The sequence below is a fragment of the Antechinus flavipes genome, chromosome 2 (assembly GCF_016432865.1).
Source record: "Antechinus flavipes isolate AdamAnt ecotype Samford, QLD, Australia chromosome 2, AdamAnt_v2, whole genome shotgun sequence".
Classification (NCBI taxonomy): Eukaryota; Metazoa; Chordata; class Mammalia; order Dasyuromorphia; family Dasyuridae; genus Antechinus; species Antechinus flavipes.
Window position 1 is genome coordinate 607,450,761 of NC_067399.1, and position 22,503 is coordinate 607,473,263.

At 33.5% G+C, this 22,503-nt stretch overlaps 1 pseudogene; it reads left to right on the forward strand.

Moving 5' to 3' along the window:
- The window catches only part of LOC127546936 (heat shock cognate 71 kDa protein-like), a 173,557-nt pseudogene extending 155,423 nt beyond the window's left edge, over nucleotides 1-18,134 (forward strand).
- The last annotated feature ends 4,369 nt before the right edge of the window (nucleotides 18,135-22,503 follow it).

Below are 22,503 nucleotides of genomic sequence, written 5' to 3' on the forward strand. Positions count from 1 at the left end.
TCACAACTATTGTGGGAGTCTAATGAAAAAAGCTAAGGTAAAAACTCCAAAGAAAGGAAATTTTTCAAAACAATCATATGAGGCTCAAAACTTTTAAAATGTTGAACTGTGTAGTAAGTTTTTATTGCTTTAAGACTTGAGTTCATAAGGTTTAGAGCAGGAAAGGAGCTCCAAGATCATCTAAATAAAGTCCTTCATTTGCTATAGAAAGAAAATTAGAGTAAGTTCCCTGGGAAGTAGCTTATTCAAGGTCACACGGTTAATAAACAGCAGTGTTACATGTATAAAAATGTTTGTGGTGGTCCTTTTTGTAGTGGCAAGAAACTGGAAATTGTGGATGCCCATCAGTTGGAGAATGGCTGAATAAGTTATGGTTTATGAATGTTATGGAATATTATTATTCTATAAGAAACTATCAGCAGGATGATTTCAGAGAGGCCTGGAGAAACCTACAAGAACTGATGGTAAGTGAAACGAGCAGAAGCAGGAGACTACTGTACAAGGCAACACCAAGATTATGTGATGATCAATTCTGATGGATGTGGCTCTTTTCAATAATGAGATGATTCATACTGTTCCAATGATCTTGTGATATAGAGCCATTTATACCCGGAGAGAGAACTGTGGGAATTGAGTGTGGATCACAACATAGCATTTTCACTCTTTTTTGTTGTTTGCTTGCATTTTATTTTCTTTCTCATTTTTTTTTCATTTTTGATTTGATTTTTCTTGTGCAGCAAGATAATTATATAAATATGTATGCATATGTCGGATTTGACATATATTTTTACCATGTTTAACATATATTGGATTACCTGCCACCTAGGGGAGGGAGTAGAGGGAAGGTGGGGGAAAATTGGAACACAAGGTTTTGCAAGGATTAATGTTGAAAAATTATCTCTGCATATGTTTTGAAAATTTTAAAAAGTTAATAAAATATCAGTGTTAGTTTTTTAACTCAGAATATCTCACTCTAAATCCAATGCATATCCTATTTCAGCACAGAATTTCAGAGTTAGGAGGGATCCCAGTGACATCTAGTTCAAATCACTAAAAAATCCCAACTACAAATTGGATTAGGATCCTGCCTTTGCTTGAAGACTTCTAGTAAAGAGGAATGCATTACTTCCTATGGTAGCCTATTCCACATTCAGATAGCATTAATTATTAGAAAGGGTTACCCCCATCATATTCAGTCCAAATTATTTTTTTTTTGCAACTTCTACCCATTGCTCCAACTTTCTGAGATTGAAGCAAGGTAAATCCCTAACACAGTCTTTTGATCACAGTAAGACAAAAATCATATCTGTTCTTCGTCTTCTCTACAACCTTCTCTTCTCCAAAGTAAACAGCTCTATTCTCTTTCTAGGTCCCAGTTATGTTCTCTGGCACAAAAATGACACCTTTTCAGGGAGTGTTTATATAATCAACACAATCCGAGGTGCAGCATCTGAGATGGAAGGGAACTTAGAAGGAACCTGGTATATAAACACCTGTTTTCAGGAATACTTCCTCTAGTATATCTAACAAGCAGACATCCAGCTTCTACTTTAATACCAATATTTGTTTCAAGACCAAGAAATGAGGACGCTCATTACATTGTTGTATAGCTCTAATTGTTAGATTTTCTTCCTTATATAAAGCTGAAATCTGCTCCACTGTAACTTCAATCCAGTAATCAAACAAACTAGATCATCATCTGTTTATATGACAAGCCTTCTAATACATAAAGACAAGGATTATACTACTTGTAAGTTTTCTCTTTTGGGGGCTAAATATATTCTGGATCTTTCACTAAGTACAGTAATTCTCAGATCCTTCACCAACCTTTTTACCCTTTTCTGGATTTGCTCCAATTTATAATATCCTCCTTAAAATATAGCTTTCAGAATTAATCATAGCATATCTGGTTGGTCTGATCAATGTATAGTCCAGTGACCTATGATCTCTTTTGAGGACACAAATACCTATTCATGGAACCTACAGTTGTATTAACAGGGATAATAATACTGTTTCTCCAGAAAGCAAACCTAATCCCCAGGTCTTAGTTTGAGAGGCAGCATGATACAAGAGTCAGGACACACCTTGGTTCAAGTACTACCTTTAATGCTTACTAGCTATGAGATGATGGACAAATCACTCTATCTCTTTTAGTGTCCTAAATGTCCTAAGTGTCCTAAGTATCCTAAAAATATGGAAATTACACCTGGTCTAATTACTTCACTGTATAAGTGTGAGATCTCAATGAGATAAAGGACATGAAAGTGTTGGGCTAATGTGAAATATTATGATTGCTAAAACTGGACTATTTTCTGAACATCAGTAACATTTCATTTGATTCTAATCTCTGAAAATTTTCACATGGTATTATTTTCAAATAATTTCATTTAATATTGATCAGGATGTCACTCTTTGAGGAGAACCCTTGTGAAATAATTTTCATGTTACAGTAATAGAAACAAAGGCTCTAGAAACATTCCAATTAACATAAACTCCTTGAGAGAAGGAAATGTTTCAGGTTTGTATCTGTATACCCAGCACTTAGCACAATGCTTGGTACTTAATAAGTACTTGATAAATGCTTGTCAAATGAATGAGTCATTGTTCTGAAAATAATTTGACCAGCAATCTAACCAATTCAACCATGTACATTTTTAAAGTGAAATTCAGTTCTATGTTTACTTCTAGGTTTATTGTTATTCAGCATGGTTACCATAGTGATAGAAAGAGGTCCACTGGTAAATGTGTACATTCTCATATAAGATTGAGGCCCTATTATACAACAGACTCAGATGAAATCATTTAGCCATTTATTTTCTTTTTGACTGTACCACATAGGATCATCATTAAATTAGTAGAATACTATTCTATGGATTAGTTGTGCCAGACTTCCAGCAGTTTCAGCGATTTTTGACACTGGTTTTGGTCACTGCCATAAAAACAAAAGCCATCAGTGGAATAGACAATTAGATATGGTCACATAAGCAAAGCAACAAACATCTGGATAGAAGCAGATTTATTTTCCTGAAAATTAAACTAAAATCTGGTTCTTTCTTTAAATCAATGTTTAAAATCATGTTATGGCTTGATTAGTCATAGAGGCTTGTTTTGAAAGTGAAATGTCTTCCTTTATTCTTCAACACAACCGCCCAGGCAACCTTTGGCTGTGAAGTATATTTTTGAAAATGTAAATGGAATAATTCTTCTTTCCATTTATCTTCATAGTTTTCATGTAGAACAATCATTCTTAAAAGGGTCAGCTGTTAGGAATCTGGAAATCCCCATCTTCTGTAAGAAACCTTCCTCTATCTTCCATAATGTTAACGCTTCCTTTCTGTTGATTAACTCCAATTTGACCTATCTGCAGCTTCTTTCAATAAAGTTGTCTTCATGCTGCCTCCTCCATGAGACTTCCTGAGAATACACATTGTTTTTTTGACTTTTTGGATCTCCAAGTACTTAACATAATGCTCAACTTGTGGTAGGTTTGCTGACTGACTAGAGAGATGATGTGGAAATCATGATATCTGATTCCTTTCCCCCTCTGTTGCTGTTGTTCACTTGTTTCAGTCATGTCCAACTCTTCATGAACCCATTTGGGATTTTCTTGGCAGAGATAATGGAGTGGTTTGCCATTTCCTTCTCTAGTTCATTTTACAGATGCAGATGATGAAACTAAAGGAAACAGGATTGAGTGACTTGTCACACAGCTATATTAGCCTGAGGCCATTTTTGAATTCAGGTCTTCTTAACTCCAAGCTTGGCTTTCTATCCATTGTGACACCTGTTGCCAGATGTTAAATGTTTAAGTTATAAAGGTACACCAGAATCACTTGTACGTGGTTTGTAAGAGTTGATTGCTATATTTTCAACGTTAAATGTTTATATCTTGGAAATTATCAAGTTACAAATCAAGGCTTGATTTATTGTTTTCTTGATTGTTTACACTTGAGAAAGTTTTGGGAAAAGTGTTAATAATGCAGAATAAACTTAAAAATAAATCTATCATATGTTCTCCTCTCTCCATACCAAGCTGATTGTTAAATGTTTAGCAGCACATCACTGGAGGTTTCCCTCTCTAGACCTCAGTTTCATTATCTATCAAATGAAGGGTGTGGACCCCTTTGGCTTTTTGATAAGTCCACAGTTTCCTTCTCAGAATGAGGTTTTTAAATATATAAAATGAATAGAATTAAATTCTATTCTATTTCTATTTTTCTATTAATTTCTATTACTATGAAATACAATTGCTAAAATATGGTTTAAAAATTCTCATAAACTCCAGGTAAAAAACCATGCATTAAATGACCTTAGCAAAAATATAGAGTTCAGCCTGGATTTCTTTTCCTTTTCTTTTTACATGCATCATTGCCAAAGACTCAGTGGTTTGAAACTCCTCACTATCCCAATTATGTGAGAATTGCTAATTCAATTTCTTACCTCTGGCCCTCCTATCTAGATATTTTTTGCATTTTTTTTTCCTAGGGAGATACCTTCAATGGTTTCCTATTCCTATAGAATAACACAAAAATTCTTTAATTCATCATTTAGAATAACAAACAGTCTATCCCCAGCAGCCCATTTTTCCCTTTATCCCTTGCACTCACTTCTGTGCTGATTTTTCCTCTCCCTCTCTCCACCCCCTCCCCTAGATGGCAAGCAGTCCTATATATGTTAAATATGTTGCAATATTGGAAAGGATTTTTCATCACAAGTGCTTTGGAGTAGTTGTGGATGATAGTACTACTGAGAATAGCAAAGTCAGTCACAGCTGGTTATTCTAGGACATTATTATTATTTCAGACATAGTATATTTCACTTTGCTTGAATTCATGAAGGAATTTCCAGGCCAGTTGGTTGTTGTTGTTGTTGTTGTTGTTGTTTGAGAACATCCTGTTCATCATTTCTCATAGAATAATAATATTCCATCATAAACACACACCACAGTTTTACTAAATCATTCCCCAATTGATAGTCATCCTCTCAATTTCCATTTTTTTTTTGCAATGAGAAGACAAATGCTATGAATATTTTATATATATATATTCCTTTTTTCCCGCCAAATCCCTTTTGGTACTCATGCCAACTAGTAGTGTTGTTAGGTCAAAGGATATGCATGAATTTATTGCCCTTTGGGCACAAATCATATCTTTTGATCATTTAGAATTTGGGGCATGGCTCTTATTATTTTTTTTTTTATAAATTTGACTCAGTTCCCACTATGCTTGAGAAGTGAGGTCTTATTAGAGAGTGTTGCTTTGAAATTCATTTTACAATTATTATTGCTAGCTATTTCTTCTCATTTATTTTTTCTCTCCTTTCATCCTGTCCCTCCTCAAAAGTGTTTTATTACTGACCTCCCTAATATATCCTTTTTTTATTACTCTCTCCCTTTTCCTATATTCCATTACCCTCCTATTTTCCTGTAGAGTAAGATAAATTTCTTTTTTTTATAAAGTTTTTTTTTTAATTTTCAAAACATATGTATGGATAATTTGACAACACTGACTCTTGCATAGCCTTGTGTTTCAGATTTTCTCCTCCTTTCCCCCACCTTCATGCCTAGATGGAAAGCAATTCAATATATGTCAAACATGTTAAAATATGTTAAATCCAATATGTGTAAACATATTTATACAATTCTCTTGCTGCACAAGAAAAAACAGATCAAAAAAGACAATAAATGAGTAAGAAATCAGAATACAAGTGAACAACAAAAAGAGTGAAAATGTTATGTTGTGATCTACATTCAGTTCCCTCAGTCCTCGCTCTGGGTGTAGATGACTCTCTTCATCACAAGATCATTGGAAATGGCATCAATCTTCTCATGGTTGGAAAGATTCATGCTCAACAGAATTGATCATCATATAATACTGATATTGCCTTGTACAATGATCTCCAGGTTCTGCTCACTTCACTCAGCATCAGTTCAGGTAAGTCTCTCCAGACCTCTCTAAAATCATCTTCCTGATCATTTCTTACAGAACAATAATATTCCATAATATTCATATACCATAACTTATTCAACCATTCTCCAGCTGATGGCAGGCACTCAGTTTCCAGTTTTTAACCACTACAAAAAGGGCTGCCACAAATATTTTTCACATACAGGTCCTTTTCCCTCCTTTAAAATCTCTTTGGGATATAAGCCCAGTACAAATACTGCTGGGTCAAAGGGTATGCACAGTTTGATAACTTTTTTGAACATAGTTTCAAATTGCTCTCTAGAATGGCAGGATTTGTTCACAACTCCACCAACAATGCATCAGTGTCCCAGTTTTCCCACATCCCCTCCAATGTTTGTCCTTCTCTTTTTCTATCATCTTAGCCAATCTGAGAGGTGTATAGTGGCATTCCAGAGTTGTCTTAATTTGCATTTCTCTGATCAATAGTGACATATGAGAGAGAGCACCTTCTCATATAATTAGAAACAGTTTTAATTTCTTCATCTGAAAATTGTGTGTTCATATTATTGACCATTTCTCAATAGAAGAATGGCTTGAATGATAAGATAGATTTCTATTGAATATGTATATTATTTTTCTCTTTGAGCCAATTATGATGATAATAAGATGAACCCTACTTTCTAATCAAATTGAATGACATAACTGTTCCCTGATCCTCTCCTACCATGTATCTCTACATTTGTGGAGACTATCCTCTAGGCCTAGAATGTCTCCTCTCACTTCACCTTTTAAACTCTTTCTCTTTCTTTAAGGTTCTACGTATGTAGTATCTACCACCATTATCAGAATAAAAGGTTTTGTTCCTTCTCAGTCATTCATAGGATATTTTGGATCCTTTCTTTTTTTCTAACTTTTATAACACTCTTTTTTATTATTCAGTTAAAATATGGAAATGGGGATTGGGTCTATGATTTCATTTCCATAAGGAACTCCCAGATAAAGAAGCTCCTTCCACCATTGAAGGTCAATATCTTCCTTGTAACTTGTAGATTTTAGAGATATTCTTAATGATTAAGTAACCTGCAAAAGGTCATATATCCAGCATGTCCAGAGCTATATTAGAGTTCAGATTTTCTTGACTTAGTGACCAGATTTTTATCCATTATACTATGGCAGCCTCTATTCAATTCAAAACCATTTTTATTTTTAGTTTTTTAATAATATTTTGGTTTTTCAAAAATATATAAAGAGTTTTTAATATTCATCTTTACAAAATCTTGTATTCCAAATTTTTTCCTTCCCCCCCTTCAAGATAGTAAGCAATTTGATATAGGTTAAACATGTAAAATTCTTCTAAACATATTTTTTCTTTAAAGCATTTTTATTTTCAAAACATATACAAAGATAATTTTTAACATTCACCTTTGAAAAACCTTGTGTTCCAAGTTTTTTTTTTCCTCTCCCTTCCCCTATCTCTTCCCCTAGATATCAAGTAATCCAATATGTATTAAACATGTGCAATTCTTCTATACATATTTCCACAATTATCATGCTGCAAAGGAAAATCAGATCAAAAAGGAAAAAAGTGAAAAATGTAACAAAAAGTAAGCAAATAGCAACAAAAAGTGAAAATACTTGTGATCCACATTCAGTTCCCACAGTCCTCTCTCTGGGTGCTGATGACTCTCCTCATTACAAGTCCATTGGAACTGGCCTGAATCACTTCCTTGTTTCAAAAGAGCCAAGTCCATGAAAATTCATGATCCCATAATCTTGTGCTATATACAATGTTCTCTTGGTTCTATTTACTTCACTTAGCATCAATTCATGCAAGTCTCTCCAGGTCTCTCTGAAATCATCCTGCTTATTGTTTCTTATAGAAAAATAATATTCTATAACATTCATATATCATAACTGGTTCAGCCATTCTCCACCTGATGGGCATCCACTCAGTTTCCAGTTCCTTGCTGCTACAAACATTTTTGCACATGTGAGTCTTTTTCCTTTTTTATGACCTCTTTGGGATACAGACCCAGTAGAGACACTGCTAGATCAAAGGGTTTGATAATCCTTTGGGCATAGTTCCATATTGCTCTCGAGAATGTTTGAATCGATTTACAACTCCACCAGTTATGTATTAGTGTCCCATCCTTCCCACATCCCCTCCAACATTCATCATTATCTTTTTTCCTGTTATATGAGAGGTGTATAGTGGTATCTCAGATTTAATTTGCATTTCTCTGATCAATGATAATTTAGAGAATTTTTTATATGACTAGAAATGATTTTAATTTCTTCGTATGAAAAATGTTCATTTATTTCATTTGACCATTTATAAACTGGAGAATGTCTTGAATAGTAGCCCTGTATAATTGTCACAAATGGTTATTATATACAAGGATGATGCCTATATAATTTATGCTAGAATGTTTACATCATATATATATATGATGGTAAGTACTTATAGATTATGTAGTCCAATATCTCCATTTTACAGATGGGTAAACAGAGACTTACATAGGTAGCAAATAGTAGTACAACTGGGATTGAAAATCAGTTTCTATGATTCTCAACTCGGTGGTATTTCCAGTCTATCATATTGCCTGAAAAGCTTGTTTTCAATGAAGGTTCAAAACCTTCAACAGACAGTGAAAATACAAGAGGATATAATTTCCAAACTTACCTAAAGTCTATAACTATATTATCTCCCTTTGATCAATCTTCTTTAGATCTGGACATGATAGTAATGCTTTCCTCAAAGACTTTGTAGCATTGTATAACTCACTGCAATTCTACCTTTCACAGAACCATGAATTTCACATAAAACTCCAAATCTCTTATGATTAACTTGCTATTCCTTTTAATGTATGATTCAATTATTTGTAGCTTTCATTTCTCCCTTTCCCCCCTCCCCCACCCTAGAGATAGCTACTATTATGAATGTGTGTGTATGCAAAATCATTCTCTATATATTTGTATTTATCACTTCTGTCTCTGGATGTAGATAGTGTCTTTTTTCCCCTGGATTCTTTGTAGTTAATTTGGGTATTTATAACAGTCAAGGTGACTGTCATTCAAATTTATTATTAAAACTATTGCTATTACTCAGTACAGTGTTCTATTCATTCTGCTCATTTCATTCTTCACTATTTCATGCAGAATTTTCCATGTTTTTCTAAAATCATCAAACTCATCATTTCTTATAGGATAGTCATATTCCATCACAATTATATACCACAACTTGTTTAGCCATTCCCCAATTGAAAGATATAGTCTCAATTTCCATGCCATGCCAAAGAAGGGTGCTATAAATATTTTAGCATATATCGGTTCTTTTCCCTTTTTTGCCCAATCATCTTGAAAAATAGACCTAATAGATAGATTTCTGGATCAAAGAGCATAAGCAGTTGAATAACTCTTTGGTTTTACATATATATATATATGTATATATATACATATATATATATATACACACACATACATACATACATATATACATATATGAATATAAAGGAATATGCCTTTGGGTATACTTACAGATTGTTCTCAAATTTTTAGATTAGTTCACAATTCTATCAACAGTGAATTATGTTCCAGATTTTTCACATCCTCTCCAACATTTGTTGCTTTCCCTTTCAGTAATTTTACCCAATCTGGTATAAAATTATATCTTAAGATTGTTTTACTTTGAATTTGTTTAATCAATAATGATTTAGAGCACTTTTAATATACTTCTTTTGATTTCTTCATAAAAATATCCTTTGACCATTTGTCGCTTGGGGAATTTATACAGATTTGATAAAGTTCTTTATATATTTGAGATTTGAGACCTTTATTTTTGATGCTGTTTATAGATTTCACCCTTCTACTTCCAATTTTCTGTTTTTCTTTTGATCTTGGCTATATTTGTTTTATTTAAACAAAATCATTTTAAATTAATTAATCAAAATAATCTGTTTTATACATTATGTGCTCCTCTTGTTTATTCACTAATTATTCTCCATCCATAAATCTGATAGGTAATATATTCAATCTTCTTCATATTTTTAATAATCTCTCTTTTTATATCTAGGTTATATCTTGGTAAATAGTGTAAGATATTGGTTGGTCAATGCTCAATTTCTGCCAGTTTTCTAATTTTTCCAACAATTATTACCAAGTAATGATTTCTTATCCTCAAAACTAAAGTCTTTACACTTGTCAAGTACAAGGTTACTTGTATTTAACTTTTTTTCAGAAATAGGTACTTTCAAATCCCATCTGCATCTTAGTAAATGGATTTCATGGAGTTACTGGAATTCATAGTCATTTGTCACTATAAATTTTATATCTATTCTATTCCACTTATCTACCTTTCTATTTCTTAGTCTGTACCAGATAGTTTTGATAATTACTGCCTTATAATATAGTTTAAGATTTTGTAATGCTAATCCCTCTTCTTTTACATTGTTTTTCATTAGTTCCTTTGATATTCTTGACCTATTGTTTTTCCACATGAATTTTCTAACCCATTATTATTTTTTTTTTGGTAATTTAATTGGGATGGCATTGAATAGATAAATTAGTCTAGATAAAATTGTCACTTTTATTATGCTGTTCCAGTCTACTCATAAATAAATAAGATTTTTCCAATTATTTAAACCTGATTTTATTTTTATAAAAAAGATTTTCTTATATAATTTTGTCCATATAGTTCTTGAGTTTGTTTTCCCAGGTGCACTCCTAGGTACCTTATATTACCTAGAGTTATTTTAAATGAAGTACCCCTTATCTCTTCTTGCAGCTTTTCCTCATCCTCATCCTCCCCCTCAGAACCAGACATTGAATTTAGGCCCTATGATTTTAAATTCAATTCTCTTTCTTGAATGTATAGGGATGGAGTATTTCAATCAACATGGATAATTTTCTCAATTAAAGTTTGTACTGTCCTCCCAAATAGATTAGCACCATGCCTTGAAAGTATTCTACTGCAAAGCATATGACTGATTTTCATGCCGTTCTACAAGTATCAAATGAAAGTATTTTTGCCTTATACATCCACAATAGATTCCAGTAACTCCATGAAGACCATTTACTAAGATGCAGATGGGATTGGGAAAATATCTATTTTTGAAAAAGTCAAAATATATTCACAGTATAGTATTGAGAGAAACTAAACAACAGCTTTTAAACTGCTAATTTGCAGTTTAAATTCACCATTTTCCTGTGGCTTATATCAATTTTGTTGCCTTTGTATTACTCATGCTTTTAATCAATGCCTTGGAAACCATTATCAGGTCACACTTTTTAGTTATAGTCAACTGTGCCCAAGTCAGGAACCTTTTGGTCAGTCAATACAACTCCTTAATTGCCAAACTCCCACTCTTCCCTTGCTGGAACAAGGATTTATGCTATAAAATCTTCTTAGTGGTAGGGCTGGCTGATCAGGCTCAGATTCCTCAAAAGGAGTCCCATTGTATTCATCTGTTCTTGCTCACAAACTAATTAAAATTATTCTTTCTCATCTAGGGGGGAAATTTTGTTCTCTATTTACTTATGTAAATTGGCAAGTCACATTTTTATCACATCATGGAGAAAACTGTATATCAAGTTAAATCATTCTCTAAAGCAATAGTATGAATCATCAACATCTGTTGGAAGTTTACTTTTATTAGTACAATGCAGTCAGCATTTGCTGAAATCTATTAACACTTGCATTAACATTCTTTGAAAATGAGATTCATTTGCATCCTTGTTACTTTTTTTTCATCCAGTACAATAGGTATAGGATCAAATATCTTGATTTGAGAAAGATTCACTTAAATTCAATTTCATAAAAATTTATTAAGTATTAATAATATTAATAAATAACACTTAAAATATCATTACCTATTTTTCTCACACTATGCTAAATACTGGGGTTACAAATAAGAAAAAAAAAACATTCCTAGATTAAAGGAGTTTATGATCTAATATAAGATAATGACACAGAAAAAAGCCAGATTCATTTGTGTTTCTCTCTTATTTAGACTGTCTTGAGGAGACAGATTGCCTTTCACTTCATTTTATATCTTCAATGCTTAGTACATTAGCTGTCACATAGTAGGTGCTTAATTGAATGAGTATTAATTATATAATTGAATAATTGGCTTATTGAATGATTAAGCCAAAAAAATCCATGGGTCCTGGGGATAGGGGATAGGTTGCCACCACATAGCTTTTCCCAAGAATTGTTTGTTCCTTGCTTTTCCTTCTACTTTACATTTATAATAATTTTACTGGAATGTTCTAGAAAAAATATCACCATAAAATCTAATATGATAGGAGTTATGTATAATCCAAGAAAAAGATGCTTGCTCTTATGTCAGAAAGAACTGTTCATGTTTCATCAGCTAAATGCCAGAATGACTTAAAGTTTTCCATTTTCTAACCTTTGGATTGTGATCTTTATCTTGCTTGGAATGTGATTTTCCTTCCCTTCCACTTATCTAAACCCTGCCTTCAAAATTTAACTCATCCCAATGCCTTCTGAGAAGCTTGCTCTGATTACCTCTACCAGAGTAATTTCTTCCTCCTCTGAGCTCTTCCCATGATTAATTAGTTGTTTACCATTTTTATAATCCCCTTTTTATTAGTTTTTGTATATATAGGTCTTCTCTCCATTAAGTTTTTAAGCTCCTAAGAATACATGCTGTATCATATAGGAAGAAAAGAAGGCAGACAGAAAGGAAAGGAAGAAGGAAACAAGTATTTATTTAATGCCTACTATATTTCACTGTGCTAAGCATTTTAGTAATATTATCTCATTTGATCCTCACAACAACCCTGAGAGGTAAGTTCTATTATACTTATTTTACAGTTGAAGAAACAGAAGTGTTTTGCCCAGAGTCACATAGCTAATAAGTATCTGAAGCTGGATTTGCATTCAGGTCTTCTGGATCCAGGCCAAATGCTCTATACACTGTGTAACCTATCTACTTGCTTAGAAGTAGATAGTTCTTGGTTTCCTCCAACAACTCCGGTGTTAAGACTTTGTAGATATTCAGTGTTCAGTGAATTTGGTGACTAAAGAATAGGAGTGATGTTTTCAATCCTAGGTCCTTAGGGTTTAACTCTCTCAGATTAACTTTTTTTTTCTTCCTATTTTTGTGGTCACTTATGGAACATAATAATGTTCCCATAATATGTGATTTCCATTTGCTGAGTCACTGTTTTACCACAGAATTCTTTGGCCAACTAAGTGGTTGTTTGTCCTGTTTGTTACACAGATTCAATGAAGTGGAGACATAATCAACATTATGAATAATTGGGAGGTGGGAGTGAGGAGAAGGCTATCTTAATCTAGTTTAGGACCTGAATTATCTAGATTATATCTCCAGTGTTTTATGGTCAAACATACTTCTTCATATGGGATGAAATCTAATAATAACAACAATAATATTTGTAAATCCTTCTCTGCTCCTTTTCCATTATCATCTTCAGGTAAAAGATCAAAAAGGAAAGTTCCCCAATCAATTCTATGACTTCATAGAGTAATTATCTTGGTTTAGTATTCTTGAATGCATTTTCTTGTAGAAGGAATCCACAGAATCACTGACATCTTGTTGGAAATGCTAAAGACAGCTTCTAATTAAATTCAATAATGGGAGATGCCTCCAAGATGAATTTTCCTAGTGAATTCTTGGCAAGATAGGCTGTCTAGGGAGGAACTACTTTTGTTTATAAATCAAAATTTTCCCTAAGAACTAGGCTTATTTCCCTTTTCCATTTTGCCCCAGAAAAATCCTAAGATATCAGCAGGTGGTGAGGTCTCCTTGCCTTTAAGAGCAATAGAAGCACATGTTTTTGTTTGTGTAAGAAAAAAAAAAAGTCTTGTGCTGTAGATCTCTAACTGCTCTTTGCCTTTCTTTCCCCCTTTTCTCAGAAACATAAAAATTAATTTTCTTGGTACACAAACAGTGCAAAAGAACTGGAATTATACCTGGCTCTGTTAATAATGGAAATAATGTCGATAATATTAATAATAATAAGGTGGGAGTTTGATGGGAAAGCTACCCTCAGTGTATTTCCCTTATGGAAGATCTTAAACCCTCAGAATAACCGTAAACCTAAGGGTGGAAGAATATGGGAGGAGTCTTTCTGGGTTAGCAGCCACAATTTCAGCTCCTACAGAAAGTTCTAGAAACTGCATAACAATGCTATTAGTGTGGAAGACTTTAGAACCTTGAAGAAAAAGAAAATCCAACAGAAAGAGAAGAGAATTGTATTGATTATTTATGGGCTATTATGAGTCTCCCTATATATCATCTATATTAATATAGAGTCTGCCTTATCTCCAATATTTGAATTGTTACCCAAGTATTTGATGGTATTTATGAGACTTTCTTGCCTCTACATGTGGAGGTCTAGATATGAATTCTATTTGAAACCCATTGTTAATTACAAGAAAAGGGTTAATGAGTGAAATCATTATTTATACATTTTTACCCCAGCTCCTAAGCTTAAATCTCATTTCTGTAGACCTGGAGCTTGAATATCTGAGCTAGAGTTTCCATCCATTTTTATAAAAGTTGCCAATACTTGTGATACTAATAGGGGTTTGCATAGGGTATAGAACATTTTCCTTACTTTAGCATTACGATGTGTAAACCAATTTTGGACCTGTTTTTACCCACAAGATCCATCATTCTAAATATCAAAATAATCAAGTTGAAGGTTAGCTGATACCATAAAACCTCATAAATCTTTCTGCCAACACTTCTATGTGCATTCCACATCACACAGATGAAAATGTACTATCTCTTTCTGAGGTCATAATCAGTGATCTGGTCAATGACTTTGCCTACAGATGGCATAGACAGAGTTAGAGAGCTCAGGTTTCTGCCCACCAGAAGAAAATCAATGGTTGAAAAAGAAAGAGCTATGAATTTCTTTACCTCTGCTCCAGAGCCTCAGCAGGAAAGTTTCTCTTAAGTAACAAGAAAAAGCAAAAACCAGCATAGTTATTGAGTTCAGTGGTACTTGCTGCCAATAATCTCTTCCTCTCTCCTACAGAGACAAACTCTATCCAGTTCTCATCACATGCCCATATCACATCTCAGCTCTCTCATAAAGCACAAGTAAGGAGAAGGAGAAAAGATTTGAATATAAGTTAAAGATCTTCCCTCCTAAATGAAAGGTCACCCAAAGAATGAATCACTATACCAGGTAGTAGTGTCAGTTCAATGATATGCGCTCAGAAGTCCATGTTCTTAAAAAATCCCTGTCACCTCATTATTTTATGACTCATTATATTGACTCTGTTAATGATAGTAGGTGGACTAAATTATTTCATGTTTCAGTCACAAAAACTAAGGAATCCAAAATGACCTTAGGTAAAATCACTTCTAATCTTTTTCCAGGATTTCAGAAACATCAGGAAATTGGACTATGACCACAGTAATATCAATAGAATTGTAGAATTCTCAGAGCTGCAATGAGCTTTGTCCAAGCCTTTCATCCTATAAACAATGAAACTGATGCTCAGAGAAATTTGCAAGATTTCTTCAAAGTCACACAAATAGGAAAAGAACCAGAAAACCAATTCAACTCCCTTAAGTTGCTATCAAGTGTTCATCATGCTTTACTGACCTAGGACTAAAGCTGGCATTTATCTGGGCTATCATAAATCTCATAAGAATTTTGCCTCTATATATTTGCAAATAAATTTCTTTTTTTTATTTTTATTTAATAATTACTTTATATTGACAGAATCCATGTCAGGGTAATTTTTTTACAACATTATCCCTTGCACTCATTTCTGTTCTGATTTTTCCCCTCCCTCCCTCCACCCCCTCCCCTAGATGGCAAGCAGTCCTATATATGTTGGATATGTTGCAGTATATCCTAGATACAATATATGTTTTGCAAATAAATTTCAATTAATTTTACCAACATAACATTTTGGTAGAATTAATTGCAACTTGATTATTTGCAAATATATATTTATCTATATCTATCTATATATAGATATCTATAGATATATCTATAAATAGATATAGAGAGAGGAAGAGAGACAAAACTCAGTTATAACAACACCTGATGAACTGCAGATGTGATGATACAGTTAAATAGTCAGACATGAAGTATTCACAATGGTGAATGATAGTCAGGTCTAAAATACAGGTGAAATAAAAAGGGGAGATCAAAATTTTCTATCCAGAAATATCTTCTATAGTCTTGACCAAGAGGAAAGAAATTGATGAAACTTATGTTGAGAAGACTGCAACAAATGCTGTCATCATGTACTAGCCCATTTCAATGGTTCCCAACACCCAGCCATCAAAAATGCTGGAATCATCACTGGTCTCAATGCTTCAAACCATCAAAGAGCCAATTCCTAGTGTTATTGTTTATTGTAATTTCAGGCTAGCTCTCTGCAGAATCTCAGGATCAGCCTTGATCTTAGTGGAGGACTGGAGGCAGGAGAGCCACCAGGAGGATGATCAAAGATGGAATGTCTCATTTGTCCTTCTCAGCCTTTAAATACCTTGGTATGATTACATTATTACAATGTGTACACTATGTGTGAACTAGAGAACTATTACATCACACTGCTAAGTACTAAGTATATGGATACTAGAGAACCATCATCTCATCAATTCTACTGAGTTGACACCTTGTTGTATCCTTGTTTCAAGTATACTTCTCCAGAGTTTGGCCCTCTACAATTTATGGCTTGGACAAAATGGTTAACTCCAAGAGAAATATGTTGTCCTTTGACCTCAGAGATGGTACTTTGGATGTCTCCATTCTTACCATCGAAGGTGGCATCTTTGAAATTAAATCCACAGCTGGGAATATCCCAAGAAGGTAATGCTAACATTATCATCAACCATTTTATTGCTGAGTTTGAGTGAAAACACAAGAAGAAAAGCAACGAAAAAAAGAGAGATGTCCACCATCTGTGCATCATTTTAAAATATGCAATTCATGCCCTCTCACCCAGGCCAGTATTAAGATTGACTCTCTCTATTAAAATATTAACTTCTAAACTTCTACCACTTATGCCCATTTTGAAGAACTGAATACTGACCTTTTTTGTGGCCCACTGGACTCTGTGGAAAAGGGATGCCAAGCTAGATAAAGCAGAGATTCATGACATCATTACAAATGACTAGTGAAGTTTCATTGAATAGAAAGAATGGAACAGATGGTGTTTCAGAAATTACAAACATTGTTTAATGACCCCATGCTTCTTTCTGAAAAAAATCAGTATTATTTGAGTAATGCTTTATGACTACTTTATGAATCATGGAAACAAATAATGTTTCAAAATTGAGTCAAGGAATAGCCAAAGGATGTTGAAAAAACTCATAGTGAAACACATTAAACAAAAGGATTTATAGAGGGCTTGAGGGCTGGAGGGTATCAGAAAAAGTTATTATTGACTAGCACTTCCACTTAAATTCCAAAATTCAAAAGCTTTGGCAGAACTTCTTTAGTGGTAAGGAGCTCCATGAAAATATCAATCCTGAAGAAACTATTATCTATTGTTCAGCTGTCCAGGCTGCCATCTTGTTTAGAGACAAACCAGAGACTTTCTGCTGTTGGACATCATTTATCTTTCCCTTGAAATCAAAACTGTTAATGGAGATATGTCATTTCTGCTCAAATCCAATACCACCAAGCAGATGCAGACTTTTTCCACATACTTAGACAACCAGCTTGGTGTGCTTATTCAGGTTTATGAAGGTGAGAGAACAACAGCAAAAGATAACAACTGGCTTGATAAGTTTGATGGTCCCTGTGCCTCTAGTATTGTTCCTCAAATAGAAATGGCATTTGACATCAATATAAAGGGTGTTTTTGTTGTTTCTGTTGTGGATAAGAACACAGACAAGAAGAGTAAAATCACTACTAAAAGCAAAGTTTGTCTAAGAAAAAAAAAGATATTGAACATGTATAGTCTGAGAGGTTGTGAAATACAAGACTGAAGAGATAAGACAGAGACTTGGAAGTGTCTTCCAAGAATTCTCTTGAATTTTGTGGTTTTGACAAGAAGGCTACTGTATGGGATGAGAAACTCCATGACAAAATTGGTGAAGACAAATGGGAGATTCTTGACAAATGAAATGAAATGAAATGATCAACTGGCTGGATAAAAACCAGACTGCGGAAGAGGCAGAATTTGAGCACTGGCAAAAAAGAATTGGAGGAGGTCTCCAACCTATCATTCTTCATCTGTACAAGAGAGTAGAGAGCATGTGAGGAGGTAAGTCTGGTGCTTTCCCAGGAGGTGGAGCAGCACCTTCTGAGGTGCTTCTCCTAGACCCACTATTGAAGAGATTGACTAAATACACCATAAGAAAGAGCATTCCATGCAGCTTTCTAAAACCTGAAGAATTCCAATTTATAGGCAAGTCAATTGCAGTTAAAAGTAGAATTTAAGGATTAAGGCATTCTGGATGCTTGAATGTGTGCAAAGGGAGAGAAGTAGACAGCATTGCATTTTATTGGTACTGTGAAAAAATGGAAATGGAATTCTTGTCCTGGGGAATAAAACCTATTTAAAGTGGCACTATATAAAAAAGAACTTACAGTTATTTAAAGCTGCAATGCCCTTTGTATCTATATTATAAAAAAAGATGCCAGAACAAGGAAAGTTTAGTATCAAAGTATGATTTTCTTTCTAATTTACTATCAGGGAATGAGCTGCACACAGAGAAACCAGCTTCTGAATCAGTAAAAGCAATCACAGCTTCATGCCCATTGTAAACATGAGAACTAGAAATTTATCACTATCCACAAATGAAACTCAGCATATTAAATAGAAATCTTCATTGTCAATAAAAAACTGTAAATTAATTTGGAAAAATAATTGCTCTCTGCTTATACATAGATAACTTGGAAATGGTTTAAAATGTTCTCACATCCTTATTATCAGCACAACACTAAGTAAGTCTGAGCCAACCATTTCCCTTTTGGGGTGCTAATCTTGTAAGAAAAATTATCAGTTCTTAAAAATAGTTATTAAAAATCAAGAAGAAAAGTTTTTACATTAAATAATTCAGTCAAATCCTCTAATTTATGAGTCAGAAGCCTGGCTGAGTAAATGCACAGAGGGAAGTCCTCTGAAATAGGAGAATTCAACTCTCCCACATACTCCTCCTCTCTCCCTCTACCCCCCCTTCCCTACCTATAAGCATAAGAACAGTGAAGGAAAAATGTTATTCCTTCTATGGCTTTGGAAAACTAGCATTGTACTCTGAAGAGCCAGAAAGGAGAATTGTCAGTGGGACATAATGAACCCAAGGATTGCCTCTTCCTATAGCTATCTATGCAGTTATCAGGAAAGCACAAATGAAAACATTTTTTTAAATAACTCAGTTCAGTCATTTATTTGCTCCAGATCTTATTGCTTCTAAAGAAAAAGAACCTTTTATTTCCTTCTTTTTTCTATTTCCTTCCTGTTCTACTGACAGACTGATTTCCCTCTTTTTTCATATGTCCTCAATAAGCCAGCAAATATTTTTTTGAGTGCTTACAGTATACAAAGTAATTTCTCTGAGATAGATGAGGATAGAGACAAAGATGAGACAGATAGACAGATAAATAGATATATGATAGATTGATAAAGTCAGAAAAAGAAAGAAACAGAGATAAATAGTGACAGAGGAAACCTAGTTCTATAACCCTAACTTATACTGTTTCCACTCTGGCCATCATCCTCATCTTCTCCTCAAAGGAACTTGGACACTGCCACATAGTTTTGGACACTGCTAGGTGAGATTTTTCCTTATATTGGCCAAAATCAAATATCTATCTTTCTTCCTGGATCCCCCAGATTCAAGCCATTGCTTTCATGCAAATCTCCTCTACTTTTCTGTGTTTTTATGCTCTACTTAAATACAAACACATGAATCCCTAGCACTTATCACTATGCCTGGTGTGTGTAGTAAGCAATTAATAAATGTTCTATTTATCTATCTATCTGTCCATCTCAGATTTAAAAGAATTGTTGTTTATGTAAGTGCAGGGATACTCACATTGATGAGATAATAGATCTTTTGGAGTAGATATTGAAATCATGATTATGTAATGCTAGCAAAACATTTATATATCATATATATATATATATATATCCAAAGCAGTTTTTTCATCTAAACATATTAAGAAGTAAATGACTTGCCTACACTTGGCAAATGGAAGAGATGGTATTTGAATCCATGGTTTCTTAAATCCAACTCCAATTCTCTTGCCCCAATATAGATGTCTCATGTAACTTTCACTCAAACTATGCAAAATTTTATGATAGCTCTTTCCAATGTGCTAGCATACTTCTTTGTATTTTCTTGATATTGAAAGGATATCAATAAAGCATATTACTTATCTATCAGTTTTCTTCATTCTTGCCATGGGACCAGCTCATCTTATTTTTCCGACCACAAATTTCTTTATGGAACCACTCTTCCACATAATTCCTTGCTTTTAATATGCTGCACTATGAATTTCATTAATATCTTTTTGTGGATCCTTACTTCAATTTTGAGAGACTACAGGTTTCCATGATTCAAGAAAAATATCAAACTTCATGCAAAGAATAATGGATGTTTAAAAGAGTTCTTTTTTTTTTCAGGGAAGAGCATGAGGTCATTAAACAATGTTTGCAATTTCTCAAATACAATCCATCCCATTCTTTCTATTCAATGAAATATGTTCACTATTAATTTGTAATGATCTCCAGTATGCATACATTGATGTATATATTTTATGAATTGTCCATCAAACTACATGGAGAGTAGATATTGTTCATTCATTGAGTTCTTCTTGAGATAATGAATCTCAACTCTTTTGAGTGATTATTGATCTCATTTGGGAGGCTCTGAAATGTCCCAGGACTTGATGCAATTAGCACAATGTCACTGATAAAGAGGCGCACTTGGAGGGACTCCCATCCATGGAAATCCATATTCCATTTGAGCTCTGTGTTGAATTTCTTCCAAAGATACTGGTAAACAATTTTGATGAGCATATGTCTCTCTGTATGTTGCCACATGATTATTAATAATAAAGAAAGGCATAGAACAAGGTCCTTGTCTTACTGTGCCTAAATGTGTTATAAAGAGAATCTGCAAGAGAATATTCACAATGTTTTTGTTTATGTTTCTGAAATAAATTGTTTTGAAGATGAGTTTAAATTCACCTAAGTTACTGACTTTCCTTACATAATAAATGGTGCATAATTTCAAAAAGTTTTAAATCTAGTTGTAAGACACAAATGTAAAAAGAAAAGAATAAGGCAATTGCTGTTGACAAGTAGATATGACTATCTAGTTGGAATAGATAATTTTTATTATATAATAGTGGGAAATATGATTTAAAAATTAGATTATGATCAGATTGTGAAGGACCTTAAAAACTAGGATAAAATTGAATTAATATTATATTTTGTTTTGTAGAGAGTTATTAAAAGTTTTTTGAGTAAGAAATTTTTATTTTTAAAATGACATTTCAGGAAGACTAATCTGGCAAAAGTATGTAGAATAGATTGTAAGTGAAAGACACGAGAAGCAGAGATCTATTGAGGGGTAATGCACGAGATGAAAAAAGCTGACAATATATGACAGTAGGCATGAAAAAGGATTTCACTGATTCAAGAATCACAATGAAAGAATTGATGGAACTAAATAATAGATTTTATGTCACAAAAAAGAGATCAAAATCAAAAGTTTTGAGCCTGAATGATTAAAGAATGGTGATATCATTGATCAAAATAGTAAAATAAAAAAGGAAAAATATATTTTTGTGAAAACAATGACTTCATTTTTAGGCATACTTTATTATAAAAGAAAATGTCCAGCATGTAGCTGAAGAAAAGGGACTAAAACTAAGAAAAATCAGGCCAGAAGAAATTGCTTTGAAAATCATAAAAAAGGATACTTGGAGTCATGAGAGTAGAAATATTCTCAGAGGCCTAAGGAATTAACCTTATAGAATCCTGCTCCCTTTCTCCTTAAAAAGAGTGAAGAGGGAAAAAAAGGAGTATGAAAGAGAGAATTGTCTTCTTTTTTATATCTGTATTCATCAGCATCATATTTGTCAAGGTACAAAAAAAGTTTTGCCTCTAATATGCCAAAGTGAGTATTTGAAGTTGAGAGTAAAAGTGTGCATCCTTCCCTAAGAGAATATGGTGTGTGTGTGTGTATGTGTGTGTGTGTGTGTGTGTGTGTGTTTTTTTTTACCTAGAATGTCCTCTATTCTACAAACTGCATCACTGTGTGGTGAAAGAAGTTCTCCTTCCTTTAATTTCCACCAGGATTCCATTATAGTGTTGTCTCTCTTAAATAGTCTACCTACCCCAAATCCTCGTATAGATGAGAATTTGCCTAACCTACTCTTAATTATGTAAGAAGTTAGAATGGTTTTATACCACAAACTTCCCACCTTGAAACTGCTTTGGCCCCAGGAGAAAAATAATTCTAATTTGACTGTGTTTATGCTATCATCCCTCTTGTTCAGGCGCTCATTTATTTTTTATCTTCCAAGGATAGGTTCCATAGCTACTAACTGATTTCCCTTGTCTCCAATATCTCCCCTATCTAATTCAGTAAATCATAATAAAATTCAACAGAAGTCT